The sequence below is a fragment of the Medicago sativa genome, chromosome 4, assembly GCF_051527215.1.
Source record: "Medicago sativa cultivar Bolivia chromosome 4, Bolivia_mono, whole genome shotgun sequence".
Taxonomy (NCBI): domain Eukaryota; kingdom Viridiplantae; phylum Streptophyta; class Magnoliopsida; order Fabales; family Fabaceae; genus Medicago; species Medicago sativa.
Window position 1 is genome coordinate 14,179,625 of NC_140752.1, and position 15,398 is coordinate 14,195,022.

Below are 15,398 nucleotides of genomic sequence, written 5' to 3' on the forward strand. Positions count from 1 at the left end.
TCTTTACCGTCACTAGCTTGACTGATGACTATCCCTAAGGATCAGTTGATGTGGCTCCCTCTTCATTGTTTGGGAGTCCTCCTTCACGGTACCGTTTCAGCTTTTGTTCCTTACCCTTGAAAGTTCCTTGTGCAACAGACTTCCTAAGGTCCACAGCTTCATCAACAGGCTTGTTTCTGGCCAACCCTTCGTCATAGTACCTCCTAATTCTTTCTAAAGTATCAGAGAGAGTTGAAAGCATACACCATTGAAAAGCAGCCGGCCCATTACGCATCCCACAGGGAATCCTCTTATAAGCCAATTTACCACCTGGACCAGTGGTAGTAGTCTTTATTTCATTGTTACCAGCTGTCAATCCCCCATACTCGTTGTCACGGATGTCTCCTAATGATTGCTGTTGCATCTGTCCTTTGCTTACTTCCAGTTGCTTAACACCCTCTATCATTCCAACATCTTCAATCACTTCTTGTCTGTCTCTAGATTCCACACTTTCCACCTTCGTAGATCGAATAGGTTGAGATTCAAGGGTTTTATCTTCGTCTGTTTCTTCCACCACGTCAATCCGGTAACACTTGGGATTCTCATCTTGGTGCTTCATTGCCTCAAAGATATTGAAGACTACCTGCTCCTTATGGAATCTCAACATTAGCTCTCCACGCTCAACATCAATCAAAGCACGACCAGTTGCAAGGAAAGGTCTCCCTAGAATGAGTGGCATGTCTTCATCTTCAGCCATATCTAGGACCACAAAATCTGCTGGGAACACCAAGTCATTAACCTTGACTAGCACATCTTCAAGTATACCGAAAGGGTAGGAGATTGACCGATCAGCTAAAGTAATGGTCATTCTGGTTGGTTTTGGTTCCCCACACTTAAGCTTCTTCATCATTGAAAGAGGCATCAGATTTATACTTGCTCCCAAGTCACATAAAGCTCTTCCAATGTCTACCGGTCCAATTGAACAAGGGATAGTAAAAGCACCAGGATCCTTCAGCTTAGGTGGCAGCTTCTTTTGAAGAATAGCACTACAATTCTCAGAAAGTGCTATGTTCTCATCATCCTTAGGCTTCCTTCGTTTAGTCAACAAGTCTTTCATGAACTTAGCATACAACGGCATTTGATCAAGAGCTTCACCGAAAGGAATATTCACCTGAAGTTGTGAGAAAAGTTGCATGAACTTCTTGAATTGGCCTTCATCCTTTTCTTTCTTCTTTGAAAGGTGAGGGTATGGAAGCTTCACATATGATGGAATAACCTGTGGTTTGTCTCCATCTTTCAAAATCTGACTCTTCGACTTCCTCAAGATTGAATCTTCATCAATTAACTTCTCACTTTTTTCTCCCTCTATTTTTTTCTTCCTTTCGTTTTCAACTTCTCCATGATCATTTTCTTTTTCAACTACACCCTCATCATTTTTTTCAACTACATCATTCTCCTCCACCTCAACCACTTCATCAACCTTCTTTGGAGCTTTTGGAACTAAAGGTGTCAAAACCTTTTTGCTCCTCAGTTCAATAGCATTACAAGACTCATTCTTAGGGTTATCTTTAGTGTTACCTGAGAATCCGCCTTTGTTTTGTTCAGCCAACTGCTTAGCTAATTGCCCCAGTTGAGTTTCAAGCATCTTCCTAGAAGCTTCATTGTTCTTTCTTTCAGCTTCTTGACTCTTCTTCATCTCTTCAAAGTTGCCTTGAGTCATCTTCATGAAGTTCATCATAGTTTCCTCAAGAGCTGATGGCTTCCTTTGTTGTTGTTGAGGAGGAGTTAGCATCTGAGAGTTCAAAGCATTGTTGTTTGAGTAGCTTAGATTTGGATGCTTATTAATGCCTGAATTGTAGTATTGATTCTGCCTTTGATATCCTCCCATGAAGTTAGCTTCTTCACTTGATCCTTCCGGAACACATTCACCGTTGGGATGTTCTTCACCACATAAGTCACATTTGATTGCAGCCACTTGTTGCTGCTTATGAGCCAAAGTGAAGCCTTGAAACTCCTTAGTTAGAGCTTCGATTTGTTTGTTCATAGCTGCTTGGTTAGCAAGGATAGCAGTTTGTTCACTCACCCCAAACACTCCTCTTTCTTTCTTTTTAGCTTGATCACGATACTCATTGCCAGCCATGTTTTCAATTAGAGCTTGAACTTCATGATCAGTTTTACTTTTGAGACTACCTCCCGCGGAAGCATCTAAGAACATTCTAGTGTTTGGTGTTACCCCCTCGGTGAAGATTTGGAGGTATTGTTTCTCAGTGAACTCATGATTAGGGCACCTCTTAAGAAGCAAATTGAATCGCTCCCAAGCATCATACAATGATTCGCCTTCTCCTTGCTTGAAGTTAGAGATCTCCATCTTCTTTTCCCAATATTTAGACATAGGGAAATATTTCTCCAAGAACTTCAGCTCTAACTCTTCCCATGTTTGGACAGTCCCGTTTGGAATTGTTAGCAACCAATCTTTTGCTCTTCCCGTCAAGGTGAAAGGAAACAGCCTTAGCTTCTTTTGTGCTTCAGTCACGGTGGCTGGTTGCACACAAAACTCACAGGTTTCAGCAAAACGGCTCAAGTGTTCATGAGGACTCATAGCTTCAGTCCCATCGAATTGCTTGTCCCTCAAACCGTTGAGGACAGTTGTCTTGATGTCGAAAGCTACGGGGTTAGCTGGTTGAAAAGTGTGGGTCAGTTGACCGCGATGAGTGGCTAACCCGTAGTCTCCAAGCTTAGGTCTTGGTGGTACAACTCCTTCTCCTTCCATAGTTGCAGATTTAGGAGAAGAGATTGTTTCAGATTCACTTGAGAGTTGCTCCGGTATTTGTTCTCGAACACCCGGTGGAACGGACTGAGCTAACCTTTGCGATCGGACAGCTTTCCGAAGTGCTCTAGCAGTCCTTTCAATTTTCGGATCGTACTCTAAGTCGTCAGAGCTCTGTTTACCTCGCATAAACAGCAAAATACCTTAGTAGCACTGCACAACGCAAAGTAATCAAGTGAATATGAAAACAGAAAAATAAAAATTAAAAACAGAAAATTAAATTGCAAAAACCCTAAACTATAACGTAATTGCCTTGTTGAAATAAATCAACAGTCCCCGGCAACGGCGCCAAAAACTTGATAGACGTTTGGCAAGTGTACCAATAACTATCGAAGTAGTAAAAATATCGTTCCCACGAGGACTGTTTTTAACTTCAATAATTCAATTGCGTTATATAATTAGGATGTATAAAAGTGTATTTTGTTTTGCCACTAGGCAGTAGATTTGGTTTGATTTTAAGAAATCAAATAAAGAAGTAAAGATTTGATTAAGAAAATATGGGAGAGATGAGATCAGATCCGTCGAATCCTCTAAGTTCCCCTAATTGGTCTACTGCACCTATTTGTTATGAACCCTCTTCTAGTTTACGATGATTAACAAATTAGCCCTAATCAATCCCTTGAGTTAGGACACTCTTCTTAAACTACAGCCCCTAATTCCTTAGGTGGTCTAATAATTCTTGAAGGTTTTACCGAACGTTAACCTATTATCACTAACAAACGATTATCTATTCCTAGACTAACCCTGTTTATTAGAACAATTCAATTAGGTCTAAGTTGAAAGCCATGGTCAGTGGTCATTCATTCTCACGAAATCAAGTTATATGTGATCAAGATATAAAAAGCATTAAGATCAATTGAATTGAATAAACTAGAATTGAATTCATAAACAAAATAGAGTTTCACAGCAACATGTGTCAATTAGGGTTACAAAGATTCATCTTGGATCTAATCTCTAAGAGATTTAGCTACTCATAATTGAGTTTACAAATAGCATAATCAATGAAATAATTAAAACATACATGAATTGGTAAAAGGTTGAAGAAATCGCCCTTCTAGCCGTCTCTGATGTCTCAAAATCGCACTTTGCTCTCCAAAATCGTAACCCTTGTTCTTCAGATTGAGTGCAGTATTTATAGAAGTCATGGGCCTGACCCGTCAAAATCGCGCCGCGCCTTGTATTATGGCGTGCCGCGATTTCCTCTTTACAGGAAGTGTGTATTTTTGCTTCAAAAATCGCAGCACGGCTTGAAATTGGCGTGGCGCGATTTCCTTCGAACAGACTTCAAATTTTAAGCTTTTTGCACTCCAGAACAGTATAATTTGCATGAGAACTCTATCAAAATGTCACAATAAGTCCCTAATATTACGTAATGACAGAATGTCATCAGTTGCACAAGGGTATAGTCAACAAGAAGGCATTAATTACACTGAAACGTTTGCTCCAGTTGCAAGAATTGGAAGCAATCAGGTTACTTCTTTCCTATGCAGTTAATCATGGCATAATATTATATCAAATGGATGTCAAGAGTGCATTTCTAAATGGTGTCATAGAAGAAGAAGTGTATGTCAAGCAACCTCCTGGATTTGAGGATATTAAATATCTTGACCATGTTTTTAAACTGAAGAAATCATTATATGGCTTGAAACAAGCTCCCAGAGCTTGGTATGATAGACTAAGTAATTTCTTAATCAAGAATGATTTTAAAAGAGGACAGGTTGATACTACACTCTTCAGAAGGACCCTTGGGAAAGATATTCTTGTTGTGCAAATATATGTTGATGATATAATATTTGGTTCTACTAATGCATCTCTTTGCAAGGAATTTTCTGAGTTAATGCAGGATGAATTTGAAATAAGCATGATGGGAGAGCTGAAGTTCTTCCTTGGCATTCAAATCAATCAATGCAAAGATGGAGTATATGTTCATCAATCAAAGTACACAAAGGAGCTTCTGAAGAAGTTCAAACTTGAAGATTGTAAAGTGATGAACACTCCAATGCACCCTACGTGCACCTTAAGCAAAGAAGATGAAGGAGCTAAAGTAGATCAGAAGCTGTATAGAGGTATGATTGGTTCTTTGTTATACCTCACTGCATCTAGACCAGATATTTTATTCAGTGTATGCTTGTGTGCAAGATTCCAATCAGATCCTAGAGAATCTCATATGACTGTTGTCAAGAGAATCTTCAGGTATTTGAAAGGAACAACTAATCTTGGACTCCTTTATAGGAAATCCTTAGATTATAAGCTAATTGGATTCTGTGATGCTGATTATGCTGGTGATAGGATTGAAAGAAAGTCAACCAGTGGCAATTGTCAATTTCTGGGTGATAATCTTATATCCTGGGCTAGCAAAAGACAAACAACTATTGCTATGTCTACAGCAGAAGCAGAATACATTTCGGCTGCAAGTTGTTGTACACAACTACTTTGGATGAAACATCAGTTGGAAGATTATCAGATAACTGCTAACAGTATTCCTATTTATTGTGATAATACTGCTGCTATTTGTTTGTCTAAAAATCCAATTTTGCATTCAAGAGCTAAGCACATTGAAATCAAACACCATTTTATCAGAGATTATGTTCAAAAAGGAATTTTAGATATACAATTCATTGATACTGAAAATCAATGGGCTGATATATTTACTAAGCCTTTAACTGTTGAAAGATTTGATTTTATAAAGAAAAATTTGAACATGCACTACGTGTCTGATTAGATGTTTGCTTGCTCCTGAATAGGATTTTAGGTTCTGAAGTTAATTCAGAAGCAGTAGTCCATCAGAAACTCTTTATTGAGGTTATGAGGAAAACTCGCTTCTGATGATAACGTCAGCATCTGAAGTCCAGAAGCTGGATTTATTGCTTCTGAATAGTTGAATTAGTGGAAACGTTAGGAGTTACTTTTTCAAAGTAACTTCTGGCCCACTAACTTGGTAGTTACTCTGTGAACTTCTTACGTGGCCTGTATGTGTTGGTGTATAACTAAAAGGGCAATGATGATTTAATAGCTTTGAAAGTACTTTTCACGCGCCCCCAATTTTGTCATTAATGTTATGTTTGTTTGTCTCTTTTGAATTGCAATCGTTTTACTTTTAACACTTTTTCAATTCACACACTACTCACTCACAACAAACACATTTTGCTCTCAAACCTCTTGCGAAGTAAGCGCAAAAACCTTAGAACCCTAAATTCTCTAAATCTTCTTCAATCATCATCAAATGGCATCATCAAGCTCGCAACGAGAAGTTTCAGTATCTACTTAACGTATGGTTCCTGAATATGACTACAGAGGAAGAAGCATGAAATTGGAAGAATGGGATTTACAAGTTCAGATAGAGAATCCAGTGGATTTCAATTCTCTGACTTTTCATAAGTGTTGGATTAGAAACTACTATGAAGAGCAAGGACTCATGCATTATTTCAAAATGTTGAATGGACCAACATATGAAGCATTGGTCAGGCACTTCTGGGTTAGAGCAAAAGTTTATAACAAAGCTGCATCCATAGCTGAAGAAAGTCATATGGTTCTGCTCTATCCAGAACTGGAAGGGAAATCAAGAGAAGAAATGGGTCTTGCGCCGTTTGTTGAAGATGAAATCAGATCGAGCATCTGCGGTATTCCAGTGAGAATTGCACAATGGCACATAGAGTCTGTTCTTAAGGCTGAAGCTTCTGGATATTACTCTGGAATTGATCTTTCAGGTGCTGCTGAAAAACGCATTTGGAAAAAGCAAGCCAACTTGGTGATATACAATTCTGAGAAGGAGAAGAAATATGCTGAATTGAGCATGGAAACTAAGATGCTTCTGAAGATTCAGAATGAGAACCTGTTTCCATGTGGTGACAGTGTGAAACCAAATTTAGCTCAGAAGGTCCTTCTCCAGCACTTCATCAAGAAGGAAAAGGTGAACGTGCCCAAATATATGTTCAAGTACCTCATAGAGTGTCTAAAACAGAGTCAGCTACTGGATAAACCCTGGGTTCCTTATGGAAGACTCTTATCAGAGATTTTCTATCAAGGAGGTGTCTTGGACTGTTTAAGCAGAGCTCAAGGCTACACAGATCAGCTGCTGGATACAAAGACTGGAGCATTCATAAATGCTCAAACTCTCAAGAATATGAAGCTGATCACCAAGGTCACCAAACTTAGAACTGATCTAAGTGAATCTCTTGTTGTATATGATCTTATGAGAGATTTTCCACCCATCTGCAAACATGATCCTATTGAAGTGCAGATGAGGTACATCAAGGAACACTATGAGGCAACCAACAAGATCATCAGGTTGGATGAAGTACCTGAAGAAATGTTTGGTGGTACAGTGCCTTTAGCAAGAGGCAGAAGGTCAAAAAGGAAAATGACTGCAGAAGAATATCTGGAGGTTGAAAAGACTGTTAAGAAGGCAAGAGTTGCTTCTGACAAGCTCAAGATTGGTGGTTCATCAGTACCATCAATTGAAGAAGCTATTGAAGACATGGATTCTAGGTTGATCATGGATGTTGGCATTACTGGTGATCAACCTGTAGTACCAAAGAAGAAGAGGAAGCCAGCAGTAAGGAGGACCAAGGACTTTCCTCATGTTTCTGAGAAGGGTAAAGCTACTACTAATGTGTCAGAAGCTGTTGGAAAAGCTATGGAGATTGCTTCTGAACTTCAAGAGAGGGTAATGACAGAAGCATCACAACTTCTTAAAATTCCTGACACTGCTGAAGATGATCAAATGAAGTCAGCTGATTGTTTATAACCTTCTACTACATGTAATATTTTCACACACTCAGAACCCGTAGTACATGAGATATCCAATGACTCTCCTTCACCTTCTTCAAAATCCTCATCATCATCTTCAGATTCTGATGATGATATACCCATAGCTCAACTTGTTAGAAAACCAGTAAAACGCCAGTCAACATCAACCAATACTAACACAAAGCCATCTCAGTCAAACACTTATGAACCAGTTGGTCATATAATCAATGAGAAGTTGATTGAGTTGGCTGTGCAGAGAGATAGAGTCATCAATAATATCTTTCGGCTTAACCCTCAACCTCTTAATATTCAACCCCTCAACATGATTGTACCAGAAAATGTTGAGACAACCTCAGAGAAAGCCTCTGAGACAACTCCAGAAGCAGCTGCTTCTGATAAAGTTGTTTCAGAAGACCCCCCACAACAAACACCTTCACCAAAAAAAGCCTCTTCACCCCCTACAACTTCATCACCCCCAATCATTCCTGAACCATCTGTTCCTGAACAACCAACTCCTCAAAAGACTGTTCCTGAACATTCTGTTCCTGAACAACCAGTTACTAAACCCACTCCTGAACCTGAACCTGAAACTGCCGCTCCTGAACACGTTGTTCCTGAGCTAACCTCTGCTTTCATATCTTCTTCACCAGTTCAAGTCATCAAGATCATCCACCATACTGGTGTATGTGATATGGACACAGACTCTGAGGATGATCAATATGATCATGCCTCTGATATGGTAGTTGACCCCACTTCTGACCAACCATCAACCAGCCAATCATCAACTACAAATGACCAATCATCATCAAACCTACCAATTGTTCCCCTAGCCCCTCCAAAACCCTCTAAACAACCTTCACCTCCCACCATTTACCTGGATTCTCAAGTACTAAAAGATGTGTGGGAAGATATTGCTTCTGAAGTTCTCAGACTGATAGCAAGTAGAAATGATCTGGGTCATACAATAAGCTATCAGAAGCAATGGAGAAGGATCAAAGAAAGGGTCGTCAACCTTATTTCAGCACTGCATGATTCCTGCATTGAGGCTCAAGAGCAAGCCAAGCAGAAGCTGGAAGATTGGTTGAGTGGAATTGAAGAGAATGCTGGAGATGTAGAAATTCTTTGTACTTGGGTGAAGAATCCACTCAGTATCAGAGGCAGAGAACCTGATGAATTCCTGCCTAAGGAGCTGCATCTGATCATTCCTTCTGAGATTCTGGAAAAGATTGATGCACCTAACCTGGCTCTAGCTCAGGAGAACAAGGTGCTCAAAGAAGAAAATGAAAGGTTGGAAACAGTGCTACTAGAGCAGAAGCTGAAGATATCAAAGTTGGAAGCTGACATGCAAGAAGCCAAGATCAGAGAAGACAACTACAGAAAAGATATGGACAAGAAGTATGCTGATGTTCAAGAGCTTCTGAAGAAGATTTTAGAGAAATAAGCCAAACCCATAGTTGCACACTTTTAGCTTATTTTTCTGTCTTTTTAGGCTTTTGATATTCTTTGTTCATTTCTGCTTCTGAATTAGTTCTTTTTGCTTCTGATATTATAAGCTTCTGAATTCTTCCTGCTTCTGAAAATCTTTAACTGTTTATACCTTGTATGTCATTATTTGCTTTGATAATAATGCTTGCTATGACTGTTTATTTAATCTTTGAAGATGGTTAAAATGCTTTTAATTTATTTGAATTATGATCTGAACCTTTAATCTTACGTTTTTCTCATCTCTTCATTTTGTTTATGTCTTTTTGCTAATGACAAAAGGGGGAGTATATGTGATAGTATTTAAAGGCTCTGAGCCCCATTAATTAATATTTGAAAATTTTGCAAATTTCTATCCTTTTTATCGGTGTATCAAAAAGGGGGAGTATCAAATTTCAAATAACAATTAATTGAACCATTCTTCTTATCTATAAGTCAATTCTTTCAATTTTTTTTAGCTCTGATATTATTGTGCGAAAAATGAATTTAATTAACCTGGATAGAACTTAGGGGGAGCTTACAAACCTCACCTTAAAGACTATCAGACTCAGGGGGAGTTAGAGCTTACAAACCTCAGACTCTGAGCTTACAAACCTCAGAACCCCAAGGTCAACTTGTTAATTAGATTAACAACAATTGATCAATTTTTAAATACTATTGTTTGTCATCATCAAAAAGGGGGAGATTGTTGGAACAAAATGTGTTTAACAATGAACCTTAACAAGTTTTAATGACAACAAGGTATTAAAAATTGTAAATTGGACTAGCTAATATTTGTTCAAGTGTACAGGACCACAGTTAAAAAAGTTACATCATTGATTGGTTCTGAATGAGCAAATAAAGAGCAAAAGAAAATGAAGCTTAGATGATTCTGAAGGCAATACGCTCCTGAAAGTAAAAGCGCTCCTGAAGTCAAGCTGCTCCTGAAGAAATAGCGCTCCTGAAGTAAAGCTGCTCCTGAAGAATAGTGCTCCTGAAGACAAGAGGTCCAGAAGCCACATTATCAGAAGCTGCATCATCAGAAGCTGCAAAAGCTGCATCATCAGAAGCTGCCTCATCAGAAGTCATTTCATCAGAAGCTGAAGATCAACTGGATTTGCAGAACATTCAAAGATTGAAGAATCTACATTGCAAAAGCTGTCTATTGGTTTCGAAAACACAGCAGAAAATTAGTGGAACATTGCAACGGTCATTTCAAAGGTGTTTGAAGGCATGTGCTTGCAATTTGGACGAAAGCGTTGACATTGTACTTTGTACGAATTGTACAACCACGTTCTCCACTACTCTGTTTTGTGTCCACGCTACAAGACAAGAAAACAGCTCCAGAATACGGTCTCGCCTGCATATATGTTCCTTTGGATAAGGAATGGATTTCAAATTGGTTCTTCATAGGACAACAACCAAATCAGGCAAAAGATCATTGGTGAAAGATCAAGCTTCAACAACGACTCTTTGGTGTGCTGGCAATTTCACAACGTCTCTTTCACACCTCTATATAAAGGAGTAAAGACCTAGAGATTTGGTAATGCAAGAACGCTGAACGAAAGACTCACAACATTTTTACAAGTGCCAAACCTCTGCTGAAATTGTTCTGCATTCACTTAGAATTTCTGTGTCTCAAAGTCATATCTTAGAAATTCTTAAGTCCATTGAGTCTGTATCTGATTTGTATTGTGAGCACCTCTGATTGTATATCAAGTGTTCAACCTTAAACAATTTTCTGTGTAATTTTGTTTAGTTAGGAAGTCTCTTGCAGTTGTGCTTGAGCAGGAAGTCTCTTGATTGTGTTCTTGAGCAAAGGAAGTCTCTTGATTGTGTTCTTGAGCAAAGGAAGTCTCTAGCTTGTGTGCTTGAGCAAAGGAAGTCTCTTGCTTGTGTGCTTGAGCATTTGTAATCAGATATTACTCATAGTGAAATCTCCTTGGAAGTGCAAGGGGGACTGGACTACTTCCGGATTGTGGAAGGAACCAGTATAATTGCTTTGTGTTGTTCTTCTTCTCTCTCTGTTTTATTCCGCTGCATTTAGATTCTGATCATCACTTCAGAAGCTGTCTCACTTAGCTTCTGATCAGTGTGTTCAGTTTTTAGGAGAAACGAAGAATTTTTCAAAACACAATTCAACCCCCCTTCTTGTGTTTTTCTCACCTTCAAGTTTATAGTGGATAAATTAATTGATTGAATTTGTAGTGTTTGATAAAATTAATTGTTGAAATTGTTTATAAATATGAAATGACATAAAATAATAGTACAAGCTATGAAATTTTTGTCAATTCAAATTACACAGATAAAATTGAAATAAATAATGATAAGCTATAAGTTATAAGCTACTTGAATTAGCTTATAAAAAATGATATAAACTAGTAAAAATAAGTTATAAGCTCGTGAACAAATGATTGTTACAAAATTGATTTTTTTTAATCAAATGAGCTTATAAGACATAAGTTATAAACTATAAGCTCAAAAACATATTTTACCAAACTTACCTTAAAAGGTATCGATTTGCCATTACTCGTTGGATACATCAATTATTCAAACAAAACAAAAAAAAATTATATATAAGCCGAATTAAACGAAGAGAATTGCAGATATTTTTTGAGAAAACCACCTAAATTCTCAAATTGAAGTAAATGATATGCAACACGCGCAGGATGAAAAAGTGATAAAAAAAACAGGTGATCAATATCGTCCAGTTTACCTCAATACATTGACATATCCTAATTCAACCACCATCAACACGTTGACTACGCGTATTCGTCAACATTTGACTACCATTAACAATGGTCTCTTCGACCCCTAGAAAATTTCCTAGTATCCTCTCCAAAATTTTCCTAATACCCCTTTCTCTCGAGATTAAGAACGCATAAAAAAAATGATGGGACGATAGAATTAATGTCAAACACTATAAAAAACAACTTATTCTAATCTTATTTATAAAAAAATATTTAATCATGTCATATTGCATGTAAAAAATATTTTAAAAAAATTTATCAAAATATTTCTATAGAGATAGCTTATTTTCTTCGTTGAAAATAACATAGTAACATGTTACTTTGTAAAAATAAAAACGTGTTAGATAATTTTCAACAAAGAAAAAGTATACACCAATAACGAGGTTGAGCTTCTCTAAGTGGATCATTTTAGAGTATAAAGTGGACAATATATGTAACACCTCTTCAAATTAACTCAAATAATAAAAATCATTTTCAATATAAAAAAATTGTAAAAATATCGGCATGACCTGTTTTAAAAATTAAACTTTTGTACGTTTGAGTTGTACCTAATAGCTTTACTACACTAATTAACTAAGCAGAAAATGAAAATACACATTCTCTGTTTCACAACACATGTCGCAGTGAGCTATTTCACACATGCTAAAACACAACTTTGATTATTAATATCTTTAATTAACTATAATAAAAAATTATAAAAATTTAATATTTTAAAAATATTCATTAAAACAAATTGAACAACATTTATATTTATATATTACTCCTAGTTAAAGTTAGTTATGTGAATAATGCGCAATATCAAAGATAGAGAGGGAAACCCCTGTGTAGATGGATTTGCTAAGATTGGTTTAGCTCTTTCTTCATATGTTTGGTTCCCCTCCCTCCCATTAGAAATTAGGCAATTAACTCAACCCCACTTTGAATTCTTTCTACCTACTAACACACAGTAGCCGCCGTTCTCCTTCCTCCTCTCCCTTTTTTTTTTTTTCAAATTGCTCCGGTGAGATGTAGATTCGGTTGCGATGGTGCGATGAGTTCCTTTGTCCTCCGCACCACCTTTTAGTCGTCAGATCTGCCGGCAGTGCCGCTTGTTTTCATCTTTCCCGGCGGTCTGGCATATGGGTTTCTATAGCGCGTTGGTGTGTGGTTCGACCACCATCGTGTCTGCTCTGATCGACGGACACTCTATTTGTCGTGGCCTATTTTATGTTGGTGTCAAAAACCTAAACAGGGGTAGTCCTCACTACCATCAGCGTTGCCGCAATTTGTCCTAAAGTTTGCTCCTGATCATTTTCGAAAGGAAGTTGTTGTTGGTTTCATGATTCTGATTTTGAAGGTGTGTTATCGATTCGAGGTAGGCGTTCTGATGTTTTGACTCTCTGATCATTATCCAGGCCTGTTGAGATCTGCAGGTATCAAGATTAAGGTTTGCCTCCTCCGAAAAGCTATCGCCTTAATATCCGTATCGATTTTCATGATGGATTTCGGATTGTTTTAAAATCCTCATCATTCTATCTGTCTGATGTTGGACTCATGGGCTCGAAAGAGTCGTGTAGAGCTTGTTGCTGTTTTTGCAGGGAGTTGATGGATATTGAATTGTTTTTGTGTTGGCAGAAGATTCATACGCCAGACTAAGAACCGCCGTTCACTTTGTTTGATTGGATTGTGAGGCTCGAAAGGGTTGTTTAACTTGCTGCCATTGTTGCAGGGAGCTGATGGTGCATGAACCACCTCCGTGTTGACTGAGGGTTCAAGCACCGCATCGAAGAACTTTAATTAGTTTTAGGATTAATTAGAGGTTAATACACTTGTGTGTTGTTCTTATTTTTGTATCACCCGTTTGAGGTCGACTTACACTCCTGTGTGGTTTTACTGGGTTAGGTTTGTGCCCCCCCAGTTTTTATGTATTTTTTTTTCTTTTTTTTAATAAAATTTATGAGCATATTTGACAAAGATTAGAGTAGGGTACCAACTTAGTTGGAAACCTCTCTGTCTGATGTCATTTTGCTCTGGCCTTATAATAAAAATGATATCAAAATGCGACATGTATTGTGAAACGGGAAAAGTCTTAAAAAAATGAAAATACATTAAACATATATAAATTTAAATATAAAGAAAAATATTTATAAATGTATATAGATAATTATCAGGATGTTACAATATCAACCATTAATTGATAAATTAAAAGTATATAGTGTACGTACATCATACAAACAACGAGTTTCTTACTATAACAACCATTGATTTTAATTTTCAAAAAAATAAAATAAAATAAAAAAACTCCCAAGTCCCACATCGGATAGACAAGACTCTTGAGAAGAGTTTATAAAGAGGAGGCAATCCTCACCTTACAAGTCGGTTTTGTGAGGTTGAGTTAGGCCCCAAATTTCAACATGGTATCAGAGCTTGTCGAATTCAAGGGCCGCCTAAACTTATTCACGCACCAAGCCCAAAGAGTGCTGGGCGTGAGGGGGTGTATTGGGAAAAACCCAAGTCCCACATCGGATAGACAAGACTCTTGAGAAGAGTATATAAAGAGGATGCAATCCTCACCTTACAAGCCGGTTTTGTAATGTTGAGTTAGACCCCAAATTCCAACATCATTGCTTTTCATTGATTTTAATAACCAATATTTTTAGTATTTTTAGTGTCAAATAAAAACATCCAATCTTTAATTTATCACCCGATCCCTTATCTTAATTTTTTGTTTCATAATGGTTCCATAATTAAAAATTGTCTCAAATCGATCCCTTATGTATTCTACCATTTTATGTTTTAGTCATTTTCTTCCTTCCTTCCTTCCTTCCTTCCTTCCTTCCTTCCTTCCTCCTTCAAAAAAAAATGTTTTACTCATTTCTGTCATATTTTAACCTTAAACATCTAAACTAGACCAACATTATATGTGATCCAACATACCTTATTAATTATTTTAATTTTAAACATATGATGACTTTTTCAAAAAGGAGACCAACCGTTTGATCATGCATGTTTATTGTAGTATAAAGTGAACCAATAGGGGTGTAGAAAGCCTGACCATGTCTCACAACTCGTCCTAGTTTAAACACAATAAGACGGGTCTTACCTGGTCCAAAGAAAAACAAGGACGGAACAATCCTAAGACAGGACCAAATTTAGATTCAAATCTAAGTATTCAATAAACTTGTCTCAGGATAAACTCGATCTTGTCTCAGGTTCATGGATAGATTTAAGCCTGAAAATTGACTTGATCTAATGTGAGAATCGGGTTCGGGTCGCATACAACCTGACTAAACCATTCTTTAGACACCCCTATGAACCACCAACACCTAAATTTTCTTCTTTTCTTAATATTCTTCTCTACTTTTCTCCTTCATCTTCATGAAAAAAAAATACTCATAAAATCAAAACTCAAATTCATGAAACATTTTTAGCCACGAGACCATTGTAAAACAAATAATTAAATTAAGAGATTGAGTGATCAATTAAACTATGTATATCCCATCTGATCAATGCTTGGTCCAAGTTGGATCCAAACTTCCCTAGGTCTAAATTATACCTACCTTCACCATTTTTATTTTTTGTTTTGTTTTGAAGAAACTGATTTATTCTCAAATAATTTTTTTTAGAGGAAGAACATCCATTCTTTTTAAATT